Here is an 18,721-nt window from a genome sequence, read left to right on the forward strand (position 1 = left end):
CTTTTAATCACCATCAGTGATAAAGATTTCAAAGTATCAGAAATGTTACATGCATGCAACTGGAAAACCAAACTGCAAGATAAAGTTAATTAGGAGAAAATAATAGCTGCAAAGACTACTCCTAGGAATGACACATAGATACATATTCCCTGACCAAGCCAAGTGTTACATTTTCAACATGCTGACAATCTGGTCTTTGTTCATCAATTCACTGAAAAGATGATGTCAGGGTCACTGGAGTGCTGCTGGCCTTTAGGATCGATGGCTTTCCAGATAAGAAACAGACTAAGGGCATAATCACCAACATCTGAGTCTCAAGAGTCCTGGAAAAATACCTCCTCAGGGACAAGCACAAAGTCTCCAAAACAAATGCAAACAAGACCCCTTGGAATGGGGTAGAGGGGTAATCAGGCACTTCTGAGATACCTCCTTGAAAAGTCAGGAGAAGCATTTGGGTAACAACACAGGCTAAGTGCCTCCCATAGAGACATATAAGACACCTCCCTCTCTCTCATCACTCCTCTATTGGGTAAACTTCTCAAAAGATTTTTCCAACATTCACAATTTCCATTTCCTTACTTTCTATTCACTTCAATCTGGTTTCTGCTTTTTTCAATCTAAAGCAGTTGTTACTGAGGTCAAAGACTCCATCTTGCTAAATTCAATATAGCATTTTCGGTCTACATCTTTACTTGAGGACTCCTCTTATTAAAATACTCTCTTACCTTGCCTTTCATGACACATCTTAAACTGGAATTAAATTTGAAAATGAGTTTCTAAGACAAAAATCAAATACAGTTTAAATTATTCTTGAAAATTCTTTAAATGGCCTACTAAGTAAAGCCTGTTTTTTGTATGTATAACTTTATGCAGTAATGAGTAGAATATATGCATACATGCAAAACAAACAGTAAGTATACCTGCTGTTTGGAACACTTTCTTTCATCTAACTAGAAACAATTTCAATGTAATGGGTTAAGTTTGCACATCTTAACTGCAAGCAGGTTACCATCCACTGTACCTCTCTTGCCACTTCTCATCACTTTTCTGGGGCTACCCTCTTGGACCCAACTTTGAAATGGTAGGGCTGAGCCCTCCTCTCACTTCCACGATGGTTCTCAACTTCTACTGCTCAGTGGAAACACCTGAGGACTTTAAAAATCCAAGGCTGAAATTCAGAAAAAATAAACAGAAACAGGGGCTCCCCTAGAGGCCCAGATGTAAAGAATCTGCCTGCCACGCAGGCAGGAGATTCAGGTTTGATCCCTGAGTAGGGAAGATCCCCTGGAGAAGAAAATGGCAACCCATTCCAGTATGCTTTGCCTGTTAAATCCCAAGCATAGAAGAGCCTGGTGGGCTACAGTCTGGAAGGTTGCAGAGTTGGACAGGACCTAGCAACTAACAACAAACAGAAAAAGAAATTTCTGAGGTAGGCTCCAGCAACAGTATTTTTTAACCATTCAATGTTTCCATGTGCCACGAAAATGAGAATCACTATTCCATATTTTCTCCCTACAGCAGGGATTCCACACTCAAGTGCCTATAGGGTCAGAAAAGAAAATAAACAAAGCAGGCCAGGAATAAGTCTTAGGTAGTGGTAGGCTCTTTGGTGGACTAGAAAGCAGCTGGGATCAGCTGTGCTCAATTGTTCCCACATGGGAAAGCCAGATCAGTAGTGCTACATCTTCATTCTTTTAAAGAACAGCCCTAAATCTAGATTTTCATGGGAAATTTTAACATTTTAAATTATTGGCAACTAGCTCAAAATTAAACCACCACCACCACCACTGTATGTGAAAAACAACACAAATCTGTAAAGCAGATTCAGCTGTGGGCTGAGGGTGTACAACCTCTCTGCTGGTTAATTCCATCTATGCCCTTCAATTTATACCTAAATATGTGTATCCCCTGTTCATCCCACTCTTCTGGGCTCTGGATTTGAATCAGCAAATGCTCATGTGACATCTCCGCTTCTCACCAGTCCCAAAGTGAACTGTAATTTAAACTACCTCAACCATTTGTCCTTCCAATGTTCTCTAGTTCAGGTACCAGAACCATTCACCTGGCTGGGCAAGCAAGAAACCTGGGCTTCATCCTATGCATGTATGTCTCTTTCTCACTGCTTGTACCATACCACTCATCAAATCCTATTGATTACACCTCCTAAATATATCCCTTGCATCTATCCACTTCCCTTCATTTCCTCTGTTATCAGCTCGGTCCCAGCTACCAGTTTTTCTCTACCTTTCCACAGTGTAGTTTCCCTCTGTATCCATGGATGAAAACCTGCAGATATGGAGGCCTGACTGTATTACACCATGTTATATAAGGGACTTGAGCATCCATGGATTTTGGTATCGAAGAGGGTCCCAGAACCAATCCCCAGTGGATCCTAAAGATTGACAGTATTAGCCAGCTCAAGTTGCCACAGTAAAATACCACAGACTGGACAGCTTAAACAACAGAAATTTGTTTTCTTACAGTTCTGGAGGATAGACCTCCCATATCAATGTCTGGCAAGGCTGGTTTCTGGTAAGGACTCTGCCTGGCATGTAAATGGCTACCTTCTCACTGTGTGCTCACATGGCCTTCCCTTCCTCCTCTTCTTGTAAAGCCACCAATTTTATTGGATTAGGGCCCCACCCTTATGACCTCATTTAACCTTAATTATTTCCTAAATACTACCTTCAAATATAGTCACATTAGGGAGTAGGGCTTCAAAAAGCAATTTTAGGGGGATGCAATTCACTCTATAGCACACTGTAATTTAGAATCATTTTTCTCCCAACATTCACTCATTCTCTCCAATTTGATAAGAATAATCTTTTACAACCACAAATATTTACAAATGTTTGTGTGTATACATATTTGACCCAACAATTGCACTTCTAGGAATTTATCCTACAAATATATTCACACACATATGAACTAGCATATGCATAATACTATTTCTTATAGTAAATTACTGGAAACAATTTAAATGTCCTTCAACAGAGGAATGGTTATATAATCTGTGGTGTATCTATACAATGGAATACTAGATAGTCATTCAAAAGAATAAGAACACTATGTACTAGAATGGAAAGATTTCCAGGACATCGTTAAGAGAACAAAACAAGAAACAAAACAGTGTATACCAGGATGCTGTTTGTGTAAACAACAGAAAGAATATGTGTTTGCTTGAATGTTAATGACATTTCTAGAATGACAATTCTAGAAAATGTCTAAAATGATACATAAAACTACTAACAGTGATGACCACTTTGGAAGGTATGGGAAAACTGGAAGCTGGGGGAGGGAGTAGGACCCGCTACAGACATTCTGCAGACTGTCCCCATAAGCTTCACCTTGTAACTTCTATTTTTTCTCGAGTCTACCTCACCTTAAAGGTTATTACCCAAGGAAACGTTCCCCAGTTTCCAAACTAGGTCAGTACCCCTTTTATAGGTACTCATAGTACCTGTACATGGTCCAAGAGTGCAGAGACAACATCCGTGGCTTTTACTGCTGTATTCCCAGACCTAAATTCATGTCTGCCTGGCAAACTGGGCCCTCCCTCACATGTTTGCTGAACAAATGAATGACTGCTCTTACCTTCAAACCTAGCAGAGTAAACTGACACAGAAGCAAATGATGACAATGCATTTGTCATTAGTGTTAAGACAGCAGTCCATTTAGAACAGTGATTCTCAAGTGGGGGTGATTTTGACCCTTCCAGGGGACATCAGGAAGTGTCTGGAAACATTTTTGAGTGTTACAACTGTGTGGGTTGTGTGACTGTTTGTCACAATTGTGTGTGTGTGGAGGGGGACTCCTGGTAACTATTAACTAGAGGTCAGGAATGCTGCTAAACAACCTATAATGCATAGGATAGCCTCCACAAAAAGAATTATCTGGTCCAAAATGTCAACCATATCTCTAATTTAGAGTAAGGTCATAACCAAAACGGTGATCAGTTCTATTCTAGATGGTGGTGTTTTTTTGCAGGGGGAAGTGGGGTGGGGTTAGGATGTCAAGAAAAGCTTCAGAGAGGAAGTAAAGCTTTAAGCTGGCATGTTGAAGGGTGGCAGGGACCATATCAGAGTAAATTGTCTGCCAGAGGTAATGTGAAGTGTTTAAAGGCAAAGTTATGGTTTGAACAGGTACCCGCCCCCCGCCCCAAGTACCCCATACCCTGATATTACTCAACTTCTTTATTCCCTTCTTGCTGAAACAAAACTTTCATTCTCTTAGGGTAGTGGTTTCAGCTAAAAATATTAAGGCCAAATTAATTCAGACTAAGATAAAGTCAGATAGGCCATTCACTCTTCAAAATGTCAGCTGCATTTTAAAATTTGCAAATACGAATACAAAAAAATCTTTAACTCCTTAATGTTCAGATTACTTGTAATAAAGCTATTTTTGAACTCAATAGCCAGGTTGGTTCTGGTAAAGATTTCTCCAGTTTTTTTAAAAAAGGGCTTCTCCATTTTTTTTTTAAACTTTCTTTCCTCTGTACTCAGTTTCTGAGCTCCCAAGATCCAAGTTTTTCCACAAGCATCTCATGCTATTAAGTTCTTGTGCCAGAGAGGATAGGATGCAATAAATGTAAATGAATTGTACATGTAAATTAGGAGTAATCTGTAGATTTTTTAAAAGGCTTTCACTAAAAGTTATAGATACTCCTGGAAGAAATTAAGTTCAGATAATTTAAAATAGAAAGAAAGAAAGAAAACAGTGTTTTACTGTAACACAAGCCTGCTGCCTACTGAGCTGAAAGCACACACTCTACTCTAGTATGGCCATTCTCAGGGTCTCGGAGTGGGTGTTCTCTCCAGAAACTGAGGCCTGAGACTAACCAAGAACAAAGAAAAACGCCTGGCACAGAAGGTTTGGGCGAAGTTTTGTACATAAATGATTTGAGGAGGAACACTTCCTCAGATTTTGGAAGGCATACAAATCACTCTTTTTCTTGCTTACATGTTAAAAAACTTTTATTTCGTGTTTCCAGATCATTTCCTAATAAGAAAATACCTTATAATTTACAGACAGCAATTTATTCTCCCTTACATTTGCTGACCACTAAAACTGGATACAGTTTCCTTAAGCTTTACCAGAGTCAGAGGATTGGGAATGATGTGAGCACAGCAGAGTGCAGATGCAACATCAACTCCAACGTCGGCCAGCTGGTTTCCATCGAGAGGTCCCCCAGGAGAAAGCCCCTCCGAGGCGGCGGCCGGCGTCGGCGCGGAGTAAGACCCACCGGGGCGGCCCAGTGGCAGCCACGGGGCAGGGCCGAGGTCTGCCTGGCCCCCGTTTACCTTTGTTTCAGGTACTCCCGCTCCCAGCCGGGCCCGGGATCCCGCCCGAGGCCCCGAGCTGGTGACACATCCTTCTTTGGCCAAGTCGGGCCGAGGTTGGGCAGGGGGCGGGGAAGGAAAATAAAGCCTCAGCGCCTAACGACGTGACTCTCAGTTCTTCCAAAACGTTGGCATTTGTTTCTCTGCCAAGCTTTCCTATTAACAAGTTCCCGAGGGCTGTACGGGTGAACTGGCCCCGGAGCCCCGAAAGTGGGAGGGACCAGGCCGTCCCCCGCCCGCTCGTCCGTGGGCGCCCCGGGGCAGGCCGTTTTCACACCTCCCGGGCTGACAAGGCCCGGGACCAAGCTGGGCATGAGACGGCGCCCGTACCGCCTCGAACCCCGACCTCCGCGGCCGGGCCAGCCCAGCTGGCCCCTCGGGCCAGTCCGGTCCCCGCCCCCAGGCCCCGGCCCCGCCCGCCCGGGCCTCCGCGCACCGCCCCCCGGCCTCGCCACAACCCGCGGGCCGGACCCGGGGCGCTAGAGCGCCGGGCCGCGCGGCGGGCGGCCACACGCCTACCTCAGCACCCGCGGTTCCTCCTCCGGCTCCTGCCTCGGATCACGGACAGCGCTAGCCGCCGGGCCTCCCGGCGGCGCGGGATATGAGACTGCGAGTGCGGCGCGTGAGGAGCTGAGGCCCGAGCGCGCCCCGCCCAGCCGCCAGTCCACCTCCTCCTACCCCTCGGCCCCACCTTCTGCTGTGGGCTCGGCGCCCCGCCCCGCCCACCAGGCTCCGCCCCTCCCAGTGGGCCCCGCCCACCCTGCTGGCCCGAGAGTGACAAGGGGCGGTCAGGGGCGCTAGGAGAGCCGCGGCGTCCGCAGTCCCTGCAGTCCCGCGTCTGGAGGCCATGCGGGAACGCGATTCCTAGTGCTTACTACGATTTGGCGGATGCGAATTTCACTCTCGGATATATTATTACAGTGACTGGTATTATAACCTTATCGTTGTTATTGTCATTAGTAGTTTTGCCCTCTTGTAGCCGACTGGATGGTACCATTTGAGGCCAGAGGTGGCAGACAGGTAGCCCTCACCGCTGACCAGACATTCCTGGTCACTCCGATCCCGCCAGTGGCCAGCATCTGCGCCGTATTGTCGTTATAAATAGTGAACAATTGTGTGAATTTTGAAAGAGATATTTATTATTAACAGTTATTGTTAAATATAACACAAATACAGAAAGTCGTATAAAACCAATATACAACTTATGAATTATCCAGAGACATACGCCCTTATAACAACTCCTGAAATTTAGCACCATGTAAAATGGTCTGGCTTAAAACATAAATCTCATCGATAGTTGGGAGGAGACAGCTCCGGAAGGTCCTCCCAAAATTGCCTTCCTTGTAAATGACACAGGAATTCACAGGTCACTTGCCCACAGTCGTGTGCTAAGAGCACATATAGAAAACTTGAAAAAGTGAAATTCTTCATTAAAAAGATAAGTCAATAAATACACAAACATGTAAATAACTTAATAAATAAGTCAATCAGGAGAGTGAACAGCATGAATAAGGAGCACCTAGGGGTGGGAAGTATGTGGGTATGTGAAGACTTAAAAATAGCCTAGGATTAGGTGGTCTCCAAGGATAGGTCTTGGACACCTACCTGTCCTCACTGTGTCACTAGCACCTAGCACAAAACCAAGGGTATAATAGATGCTGTGTGTGTATTTATAATTCAAGAAAGGAAAAAAGATATTCATATATATATATACAGTTGACCCCTGAACAAGGTTGGGTGGGTAAGGGGCATCTATCACCCTCCCACCTCCCTTGCAGTGGAAAATCCTCTGTCATGCTATCTCTGACTCAAAAACAAAGAATTGATAAATGACTCACTCAAGGGCTGAAAAAGTTTGGATAGAATCAGGACTCAATTCCTAGTTCTTTTGATTCCACATATTGTAGTCTCTAATCAAGCACAGATTTTCCCCTGCATTTAAAGATCTGAAATGTGAAAATACAAGTACCGTATTTATTGAAAAATATCTGCATATAAGTGGATCTGCAGTGTCTGAACATTTGTTGTTCAAGGATCAAATGTATAATCACCCCAAACATGCTTTGCCTACTGAACAGTTTCATCCAGGGTCACATCTTCCAATAGTTAAAATGATGTGCTCCCTAAGATGCCTTCGTGCCTTGGAGCTTTAAACTTTATGCTGCTTTCCAGTTTTTTTTTTTTTTTTTTAAAGCTCTTTCAAGTGGATTATCCTATCTTGCTTGAGACTTAGAGCAGTCCTATGAGAAAGGCAGGGCAGGACAGGACTTTGCAAAGGTCAGTGTAATGCATACTTGTGAGGAAGGGAAGTACACAATGAACTTTACAACAATTTCAGTACTTCTGACCCTGCCAATCCCTGCTGGATTCCAGGTTTATTTTGACAGTTTCATTATCTGAGTTTTTACATTAGAACTTTTTGGGCTCCTTTGCCATATGCAGTATGATTTGAATTTATAAAGCACATAAGATCTAACTTGAAATTTGATTCTGCACGACAGAGTCAGCATATCTGTCATAAGCACCTTGGCAAGTTAGGGTAGAGAGCTGCCAATTCACCACCATTTATTGAGCATCCCAACTCTGGGTTGGTGATAGGAATACAAAGAGTAGAAAATGTGTAAAACATAATCTTTGCTCCAAAGGGATTTATAGCCGAATTAGGGAGAACAATTTGAAAATAAACAAGTGTTTAATTTGTTTGGATGGTAGGAGAACAGTCTTGAGCATAATTAATTCTATTAGGTGTAGGGAGAGAATATGATAAGTCTTTTCAGAGAAGAGAATATCTGATTTTTCTTTAATTATGGGAAAAAAAAAATCAACTTTTGCAAAAGTGGGGCTTCCTCAGTGGCTCAGCAGTAAAGAATTCACCGGTAATGCAGGAGACGCAGGAGACTTGGATTCAATCCCTGGGTTGGGAAGGTCCCCCGGAGGAGGAAATGGAAATCCACTCCAATATTCCTGTTTGGGAAATTTCATGGACAGGAGCCTGGAGGGCTACAGTCCATAGGGCACAGAGTCAGACATGACTGAGCAACCGAACACAACACAACGACACTGCAAAAGCAGAGAGAATAGTATAATGAACTACTGTGCTCTCATTACTCAACTTTAACAGTTACCATCCCATGGCCCATGTGTTCCTTCTGTATCCTCAACTTTTCTTTCCCTCCCTGGATTATTCTGAAGCAAATCACAGTAGCATATTATTTCAATCATAAATATTTTACTATGTATCTCTAAAATGTAAGTTCTGTTTTTAAGAACAACAAAATCATTTATCTTAAAAAAATTGACAGGCAATAAAGAATTTCCCTGCAAAGCAAGAGACCCGGTTTCATCCTTGGATCAGGAAGATCTCCTAGAGAAGGGAATGGTTATCCATTCCAGTATTTTTGCCTGGAGAATTCCATAGACAGAGGAGCCTGGTGGGCTACAGTCCATTCGGTCGCAAAGAGTCAGGATACAACTGAGTGAGTAACAGTTTCACTAACAAATTTCCCCAATTTTCTCACAAGCATTTCATATAGTTTGTATCTTCAAGTCAGGATTCAGACAAAGTCCTCACATTGTATTTTTTAATGATTCTTTTTTATTTTTTAAGTTTATTTAGGAAGCATTACTATGAATAAAGCTAGTGCAGGTGATAGAATTCCAGCTGAGCTATTCCAAATCCTAAAAGATGATGTTGTGAGAGTGCTGCACTCAATATGCCAGCAAATTTGGAAAATTCAGCAGTGGCCACAGGACAGGAAAAGGGCAGTTTCATTCCAGTCCCAAAGAAAGGCAATGCCATAGAAAGTTCACACTACCGCACAATTGTGCTCATTTCACATGCTAGCTCAAAATTCTTCAACCTAGGCTTCAACAGTACATGAATTGAGAACTTCCAGATTTACAAGCTGGATTTAGAAAAGGCAGAAGAACCAGAGATCAAATTTCCAACATCTGCTGGAGCATAGAAAAAGCAAGAGAATTCCAGAAAAACATCTATTTCTGTTTCATTGCCTTTGACTGTGTGGATCATAGCAAACTGTAGAAAATTCTTAAAGAGATGGGAATACCAGACCACCTCACCTGCCTTCTGAGAAACCTGTGTGCAAATCAAGAAGCAACAGTTAAAACCAGACACGGAATAACTCACTAGTTCAAAATTGGGAAAGGAGTATGTCAAGGCTGTATATTGTCACCTTGCTTATTTAACTTCTTGGCAGAGTACATCATGTGAAATGCCAGGCTGGATGAAGCACAAGATGGAATCAAGATTGCTGGGAGAAATATCAATAACCTCAGATATGCAGATGACACCACCCTAATGGCAGAAAACAAATAAGAGCTAAAGAATCTCTTGATGAAGGTGAAAGAGGAGAGTGAAAAAGCTGGTTTAAAACTCAACATTCAAAAACAAAGATCACAGCATCTGGTCCCATCACTTCATGGCAAATAGATGGGGGGAAATGGGAACAGTGACAGACTTTATATTTTCTTGCGGATGGTGACTGCAGCCATGAAATTAAAAGACGCCTGCTCCTTGTCATAGCTATGAAAAACCTAGACAGTGTAATGAAAAGCAGAGACATTTTGCTGACAAAGGTCTGTACAGTCAAACCTATGGTTTTTCTAGTAGTCATGTATGGATGTAAGAATTGGACTACCTAACCAGACCACCTTACCTGCCGCCTGAGAAACCTCTATGCAAATCAAGAAGCAGTAGTTAGAACCGACACGGAACAACTCACTGGTTCAAAACTAAGAAAGGAATATGTCAAGGCTGTATATTGTCACCAAAAAACTGATGCTTTTGAACTGTGGTGCTGGAGAAGACTCTTGAGAGTCCCTTGGACTGCAAGGAGATCCAACCAGTCAATCCTAAAGGAAATCAACCCTGAATATTCATTGGAAGAACTGATGCTGAAGCTCCAATACTTTGGCCACCTGATGTAAAGAGTAGACTCATTGAAAAAGACCCTGGTGCTGGGAAGGATTGAGGGGAGGAGGAGAAGGGATGAGAGGATGAGATGGTTGGATGGCATCATGGATTCAATGGACATGAGTTTGAGCAAACTCTGGGAGTTAGTGAAGGACAGGGAAGCCTGGCATGCTGTACATGGTGTCGCAAAGAGTCAGACACAACTGAGCAACTGAATGACAACAACAAATTTTTATTTTGACTGCACCATGCAGCTTGCAGGATATCTTAGTTCCCTGCTGAGAGATTGAACCTATACTTTTGGCAGTGAAAGTGTGGAGTCCTAACCATTGCACTGCCAGGGAATTCCCATCACATTGTATTTGGTGAAAAATCTTAAAACATTTTTCTCTCCATGCACTTTATATGTTAAAGAAATTAATAGTTGGTCCTGGATTTTCCTACATTCTGTACTTTACTGATTATACCCTGAGGTATTATTTAATGTGTTCCTCTATCTCTGTGTTTCCCATAAACAGGTAATAGATAAAGACATTAAAACAGTTACTGTAATTGTATTCTAAATGTTCAAAAAGCTAAGCAGAGAAATGAGATAAATAAAAAGACCCAAATTGTACTTCTAAAGAAGATGACAATGTTTGAATAAAGATATATTGGATAGGTTAGTGGCAAATTGGACATTGCCAAAGAAAAAATTAGTGAACTTGAAGTCACACCAATAGAAATTTCCAAAATGAAACATACATAGGGGAAAAAAAGATTTTGAAAATGTAGAGAATCAGTGAGTTCTGGGACAATTTCAAGTGGCCTAACATATGTAAATGAAGTCTCCAAAAGAGAGAGTTGGAGCCAAAAAGTATTTGGATAAATAATGGCCTAAAATATTCAACATAGATGAAAACTATATACTCACAGATCTAAGAATTTCAACACCCAAAGCACACAAAAAAATAAAGAAAGCTATATGAAGGCATACCAAAATCAGATTGCTCATTAACACAACATTGTAAAGCAATTACACTTCAAATTAAAAAATAAAAGTAATAAATTAAAACTATCAAATTGCTCAAAATCTGTAATAAAGAGAAAAATCTTAAAAGTAGGGAGAGGAGAGACATGTTACATATAGAAGAACAAAGAAAGGATGACAGCAGATCTCTTGTTAGGAACAATGCAAGCAAGAACATAGTGAAATAACATCTTTAAAATACTGAAAAACCTATCAATCTGGAATTCTATTCTCAAAAAAAGAAGCTTCAACAAATTAGAAAAAATAGAATTCTATTCTTATCTAAAAAGTTCTCAAAAATGAAGACAAAATAAAGACTTTTTCAGATGTACAAAAGGTAAAAAAATTCATCATAGCAGACCTGTACTGCAATAAATGCTAAAGAAAGTCTTCCATACATAAGGAAAAATGGCACTGAAAGAAATTACAGATCTATGGAAATGAAGGAAGAGTGAAAATAGTAACTGTATGTATAAATATATAAAATCTTAAAATTATTATTAAAACCACTTTAAAAGATGCTTTATTACTTAAACAAAAATATAATGTATTACAGTTATGATTGCCAGATAAAATATGAGATGCCCAATTAACTTTGAATTTCAAATAATTGTTACCTTATTAGTATATGTTCCTAAATATTGCATGAAACATATTTAATGAAGTTATTTGGTATTTACCTGAACTTTAGATTTTACCTGGTGCCCTTCATTTTTATTCGTTAGATCTGGCAGCCCAATTTTGAAGTTTATCAGTCAGTCAGTTCAGTCGCTCAGTCATGTCCGACTCTTTGCGACCCCATGAATCGCAGCATGCCAGGCCTTCCTGTCCATCACCAACTCCTGGAGTTCACTCCAACTCATGTCCATCGAGTCGGTGATGCCATCCAGCCATCTCATCCTCTGTCATCCCCTTTTCCTCCTGCCCCCAATCCTTCCCAGCATCAGAGTCTTTTCCAATAATGTATGACAAAAACAGCAAAAATTCTAAGAAAGGAAATAAAAGTATGTTGCTATAAGTTTCTTATACTGTACTGATACTTAAAGAAATCAAATTTCACTTGAATTTAAATTTTGATAAGTTAAAAATTCATATAAACCCTAAAGCAACTACTAAAATAACAAGATAGTAAAAGCTAAAAAAGCCACAAATGAGTTAAAATGTAAACATAAAAAATTTTAATTAACCCAAAAGCACATACAAAAGCAGGAGAAAGCAACAAAGAATCACTTGGAAAGGTAGAAGACAACAAGATGATCAACTTTAACCAAACCATATCAATAATCATACTAAATATAAATGGACTGAACACTTCCAATTAAAAGGTAGAGACTGGATTAAAGAGAAGGCACACAGTATGCTGCTTACAAAGAATGCATTTTAAATCCACAGACACACAAAGGTTAACACTAAAAGGATGGAAAGATATTTACTATGCAAACAAAAGGAAATTAATCAAAAGAAAGGATTTCAGAGCAAAGAATATTACAAAAAGTAAAGAAGATCAGTTCACAAGGATAAAGGGATCAATTCATCAAGAGGACATAACAATTCTAATGTTTATTTAATATAATAGAGCTTTGAAATACATGAAGCAGACATAGAAGTAAACAAATTCACAATCATACTTGTTTATTTCAAACCCTTTTCCTAGTAATTGATAGAATAAGTAGACAGAAAATTAGCAAGGATGTAGAAGACGTGGATAACACCATCAAGCAGCTTCACCTAACTGGCATTTGTAGGACACTCCATCCAATAAAATAATTCACATACGTTCTAGATACATATGGAATACTTAACCAAGGTAGACCAGATTTTGTGCTATAAAATAAAGTTCAATGCATTTAAAAGAATTTAAGTCATACACATTATCCTCTCTGACCACAATGGAATTAAATTAGAAGTCAGTAATATATCTAGAATTTAGGGTACTCCCTCCTCCTTCCCCTAAGTCTCAAAACTCCTCTTCCTCCCATGTTTGTCCTTTCTCCGCCAAGATCCCATTATCCATTCAGTTACATAAGGCAGGAATTTTTTCTTCTTCTTGAAAACTTTTTGTTGAAAAGAAATGAACTATTTTTGACTCTTCTGGGTCATCATGACTGTGTGGGCTTTTCTCTAGTTGTGGAGAGCAGGGGCCATTCTCTAGCTGTGGTGCACAGGCTTCTCACTGTGGTGACTTCTCTCGTTGCTGAGCACGGGCTCTTGGGCTTGTGGGCTTCAGTAGCTGTGGCACATAGGCACAATACTTGTGGCTCATGGGCTGTGGAACACAGACTCAGTAGTTGTGGCACACGGGCTTAGTTGCTCTGCAGCATGTGGGATCTTCCTGGATCAGGGATTGAACTCATGTCTTCTGCATTGGCAGGCAGATTCTTTACTTCTGAGCCACCAGAGAAGCCTAAACCAAAAAATTCTTAATTCCTCCTTCTTCCTCATCTCTCTTGTGAAACAAATCAAATTCTGCTGACTTTTCTTTCAAATTGTTTCTCAAATCTGCTCCTCTCTGCTTCTATTATTGCAGCCTTAGTCATCAAAAGTTCAGATCATAACCATCCCTTTGTGGGCCTGCACCAGGCACCTATATGGTCCCTCTGTCTCATCTTGTCCCCTTTAACATAATTCACACACTTTCCAATGTGGCTGAGTCTAGTGAACAATCTGGCACATTCTTACAATTTCTTAGTATCTGTGAATAATTTTCCTTTATTTAGAAAGTCTCTACTGTTAGGCATCACCAGCTCAATGGATATGAATTTGAGCAAGCTCTGGGAGATGGTGAAGGACAGGGAAGACTGGCGTGCTGCAGTCCATGGTGTCATGAAGAGTTGGGTACGACTGAAAGAGTGAACAACTACTGTTAGGAGTTCTGATTCCTAGGTTGAAACCAGAATTCAATTTCTCCACTTTTTTTGCAGCTATGGGAAGATATGTTTCTAGAGACATTGTTTCCTTACATTGGGAGTGTGATTACTTTGGGAAATCTGAAAAGTTTGAAGTTTGTGTTTAGTTTTCTTTCTTGTTTTTGTTTTCTTCCTTCTTCCCATCCACTTTTCCTCTTTTCCTTCCTTTCTGTGACATCTTTATTGAGACATAATTCACATACCATACAATTCACCTATTTAAAATATGAAATTCAGTGTTTTTTGTATATTCACAGATATGTGCAATCATCATCAAAATCAATATTAGAACATTTTCATCAACCCAAAGAGGAATGCTACACCCATTAAGCCACTCTCTGTTTTTACCCATCCTTCCAGCAACCACTGGTCTACTTTCTGTATTAATAACTATTCTGAAGATTTTATGTAAATAGAACCATCTAATATGTGGCTTTTACATCTTGTTTATTGCATATCTGTAGCATGTTTTCAAGGTTCATCTGTGATAGTATTTTATTCCTTTTTTTTTTTAGCTGAGCAATATTCTTAGTATGGCTATACTACAGTTCATTTATCCATTCATTTGCTAATGATCAGTGTTAGGTTGATTTCAACTTTTTGCTATTACAAATAAGATTCATGTCTAAGTCTTTGTATGGACATATTTGAACTGTGGTGTTGGTGAAGACTCTTAAGAGTCCCTTGGACTGCAAGGAGATCCAACCAGTCCATTCTGAAGGAAATCAGCCCTGGGTGTTCTTTGGAAGGAATGATGCTAAAGCTGAAACTCCAGTACTTTGGCCACGTCATGCGAAGAGTTGACTCATTGGAAAAGACTCTGATGCTGGGAGGGATTGGGGGCAGGAGGAGAAGGGGATGACAGAGGATGAGATGGCTGGATGGCATCACCGACTCGATGGACATGAGTTTGAGTGAACTCTGGGAGTTGGTGATGGACAGGGAGGCCTGGTGTACTGTGATTCATGGGGTCGCAAACAGTCGGACACGACTGAGCCACTGAACTGAACTGATGCCTTCATTTCTCTTAACCCTCAGCAGCAAGCTGTTCTCTCTTTATCTTCCCAAAACTTGTTGTGTTGGAAAAATGTTTTGCTTCAGACATTCTGAATCTGGACAGACCCTTTGAAATGTGTAAGAATTCAAATTGCTTTTCAGTTTCAACCTCTACAGACCCTAGAAGGCAAACTAGAGCCACGTATTTAAATACCACCTTAATAAAGCACAATATTGAAGACTATGAAGACTAAGAAAAATGAGCACTCTAGTATATAAGCAATACATTGCCAGTACTGTGAAGCTAAACAAAGAAGGCGATTATTTTATTAAAGCGGGGACAACTGTTTAGCCTCTGCAACATTCTTCTGTCTTTGGTTCCAGTGCCTGGAGACCGGCAGTACAGTCAGACTCTTAGTGATGAGAACAAAATGTGTTTTCTGCCTTTGGTGACACTGCTGTTTTTACAGTATGTTCTGTGCTGTGGGACTCCTGTTGATTTCTGCTGTAGAGGTCAAGGGAAGACATGTTCCAGCTCTTTTGACGAGCTCCCAGAGGACTGGGAGTGGACTGGATTCTGGCCAGAGCCATTTATTCTTGAAGAAATTAGAAACCAGTGGGATATGGATCTGCTTATTCAGAAGAAGTAAGAAATAAACTAGTATGTGACAGGGCAAGGAAGTTTATCTCCATCTAGACACACTTTCATTTTTATAGGTCTATAGAGGTATAAAGGTGATCAAATGAAGACCAGGAGAGAAGATATGGCTGGTAGTAAACTGAGAAATGGGGATAGGGGGAGGGAAGAAGGAAGAAAGAAAGAGAGAGACTGATAAGGCAAGTTTCTATCCAATAAAGGTTGTTTTCATGTAGAGTTAGGATTCTTCCCCCTTATTCTCTCTCACAGTTCTTTTTCTTTTTAAATTAAGAAACTTCAGAATATATGAAGCATACAGAAAAGTAGAGTTATAATATACGTATTATATAACATCCATGTTGTCACCACCCAGGTGGGACAAGTGTTAGAGACACCTGAAAGGAGAGGGAAGCCCTGATGAGTCTGTGAAGATGACCCAAGAGAAGATGCCTGCTAACCATCTTCCTGGCTCAGAGAGTGTGAAGCCACCCAGTCAGGTAGGAACTGCTCTATCCCCTTCCTCCTCTTGCTGTCAAGCCCCTACCATTAGGGAGGAGAGTAAGACAGCAGATGTTAAGTGGTGAAGGAGGAAGACAAGTAGGAAGAGCTGAGAGCAGGAGAACCCATTCCCCTTTTCTACTGCAGGCTGCCAACCCCGCAGTTGGTGGAGGGGAGAAGGTTTACCACTAAGTGAAGTTGTGAGTTTTGATTATTTCAGGGGATTTTACATTCTGATGCTAAACTGAGACTGTGTTTGTGACTTAAAATAACTGTGGGATTGTTCCTTATTTAAGAGGGAACAGAAAAGGCGTGGGGCTCATTGAGTTTTTGTTCAAGAATGGGGAAGGTGACTTCCACTGAATAAATGTGTAAAGGAAACAGAGAGAGACAAAGCCAAGTTGAATTTCATTGCCAGGTGTCGTGCTTGTTCCACATACCACATGGAAAGCATTTCGCTAAATCTAGTATGCCACTGATACTAAGGAAAACTATACTTTTAGATGCCGCTTAGAACAAAAAAAAATTTTCTATCCATGATACATCAAAATTAAGGCAAGGGGATTTCCCTGGTGGTCCAGTGGTTAAGACTCTGTGCTCCCATTGTAGGGGGTGCTGGTTTAATCCCTGGTCAGGGAACCACATGCCTCAATGGAGACCCATTGCAGCCAAATATACATTGAAAAAATTAACAACGACAACAAACACCCCTCAATATTAAGGCAAAAATCAATAATGAACAATATACCAAGTTTTAAATAGGCAGGATCAGAAATATTGACTTTTCCTTTTGCTTTAGGCTTCAGTATATCTTGGATGGCACTGTTGCTCATCTTTATCTAAAATGTGACTTTCTTTCATTTTTTTGGCATTACTTCATTTTTGAAAAATATTCATTAAAATATATTTATCTTGGCATTTGAGGTTTCTTGTCACTCAATTAAAATTTTTGTCATAGACAAGTGCCTCACTCATCTACTTCTCTGTCTCTGAGAGACAGAGATGGGGGAAGGAAAAAAAAGAAAAAGGGAAGAAAGAAAGAAAAAAAGAATGAAAGATTCTTTTGCTTATTTTCTTGCCCATGTAATTACAAATGGAAGGAATAGTTTCCTTAATTTCTCAGAGATCTCATTAAAATTCTTGCTGGAAATTATTAGAGATGGTCTAACTGATAACCCCAGATAACAGTGAGTAAAGGAGCTCTAATCATTTTGAGAAGACTCCCATTTACTGCCTGGATGACCAAAGTCCACAATAACCCACTAAAATGGGGCTCTCACGGCTGCTGATGTTAAAGTAGGAAGCAAAATTTTTGTTGTTTATTTCCTCATTCCTGCCATTTAAGGAAATTCCCTCTAGTTCCAATGAGAGTGTAGAAGGAGATTTATGACACTTGTGTGTAATGAAAATACCTGGTTTACAGCCGTCTACCATTTCCATCACCTCACTTCATTCTCATCATATTTCTCATTCAATTCTCAAAACAACAGCAGGATGTAGGCAGGGAGGGTATTGCCCTATTTTATGGACAATGTATCAGTCTCGTTTTTCAGGTGAGGCTGACCCAAGTCACCTGATGAACTGCTACTGAATGGGAAGCAGAACCCTGATCTTTCTGCTTCAGGAAGGGTCCCTTTCCTTTACAGTGTTGTATGCCACTGAAGACAGGCAAATAGATATTCTTAAGTGGCTGTGTTTGAGGAATTGCAGCTATAATCTGAGCTGGTTAGCAGCTGATCTCCTTGAGGCTATATCCAGTCTCCTAATGCTGTTTCATATTAAACAGGTTTGAGAGTGAGTCATTTGGCTGGCACAAACCAGCCAAGCGATTGCTTCAGCCCGCTTGGAAACTCCACGTCCTCCCTTTGCCTGGGGGAAGCAAACTCTGTGCAAACCACAGCTGTAAAACTGCAGCTGCTCTGGGGCCGACTTTGTGTTTCACTTTTGTAATTTCAAGCTTCGTTGAGCATTCACCCATTTTCTCCTTCCATGCTTACGTGGTTTGGTACAGTGTTCTCTTTTGCTCACACCCCAGTCTACACGCATTTTCCTTTGCATAGGTGATACTGGAGTAGAAAGGCAAGCACACCCTCCCCACAGAGCTCTCAGTCAAAAAAGATACTCAAGTAGGCTGCTTGCTACCTGCCCCCTGGCTGGGTCCTGGAGGTGGTGGGATTTTGAGTAGTTCGAGGAGGGAATTTGGATCTTCTGCTTCTTCTTGTCTGGGACTGAGGCTTAGGTTGCTCTTGGTCATCAATTTGGGAGCTAGAAAATGTCCCCTCCTAAGCCCTACTGACCTTCCTGCTGAGAGAGCACTTATCTGTCCTTGAGCAAGAGGTAAACTAGTGACCTCTCCCTCAGTTGCCACCCCATGCCTTACAGAGAGGCGTGACACGGCACTTG

The 18,721-nt window shown here is 40.9% G+C and overlaps 1 protein-coding gene across 2 annotated transcripts in view; it reads right to left on the reverse strand.

The window, feature by feature from the left end:
- The window catches only part of PPP2R3A (protein phosphatase 2 regulatory subunit B''alpha), a 233,025-nt gene extending 226,992 nt beyond the window's left edge, over positions 1 to 6,033 (reverse strand). Inside the window, exon 1 of one of the 2 annotated variants that reach the window (XM_061420903.1) lies at positions 5,859 to 6,033. The gene's annotated coding sequence lies outside the window, so the exon portion shown is untranslated. The remainder of the gene's footprint in view (positions 1 to 5,858) is intronic. The other variant, XM_061420895.1, reaches the window with a different exon arrangement.
- Between the last annotated feature and the right edge of the window lie 12,688 nt (positions 6,034 to 18,721).

The sequence above is a fragment of the Bos javanicus genome, chromosome 1 (genome assembly GCF_032452875.1).
Source record: "Bos javanicus breed banteng chromosome 1, ARS-OSU_banteng_1.0, whole genome shotgun sequence".
Taxonomy (NCBI): Eukaryota; Metazoa; Chordata; class Mammalia; order Artiodactyla; family Bovidae; genus Bos; species Bos javanicus.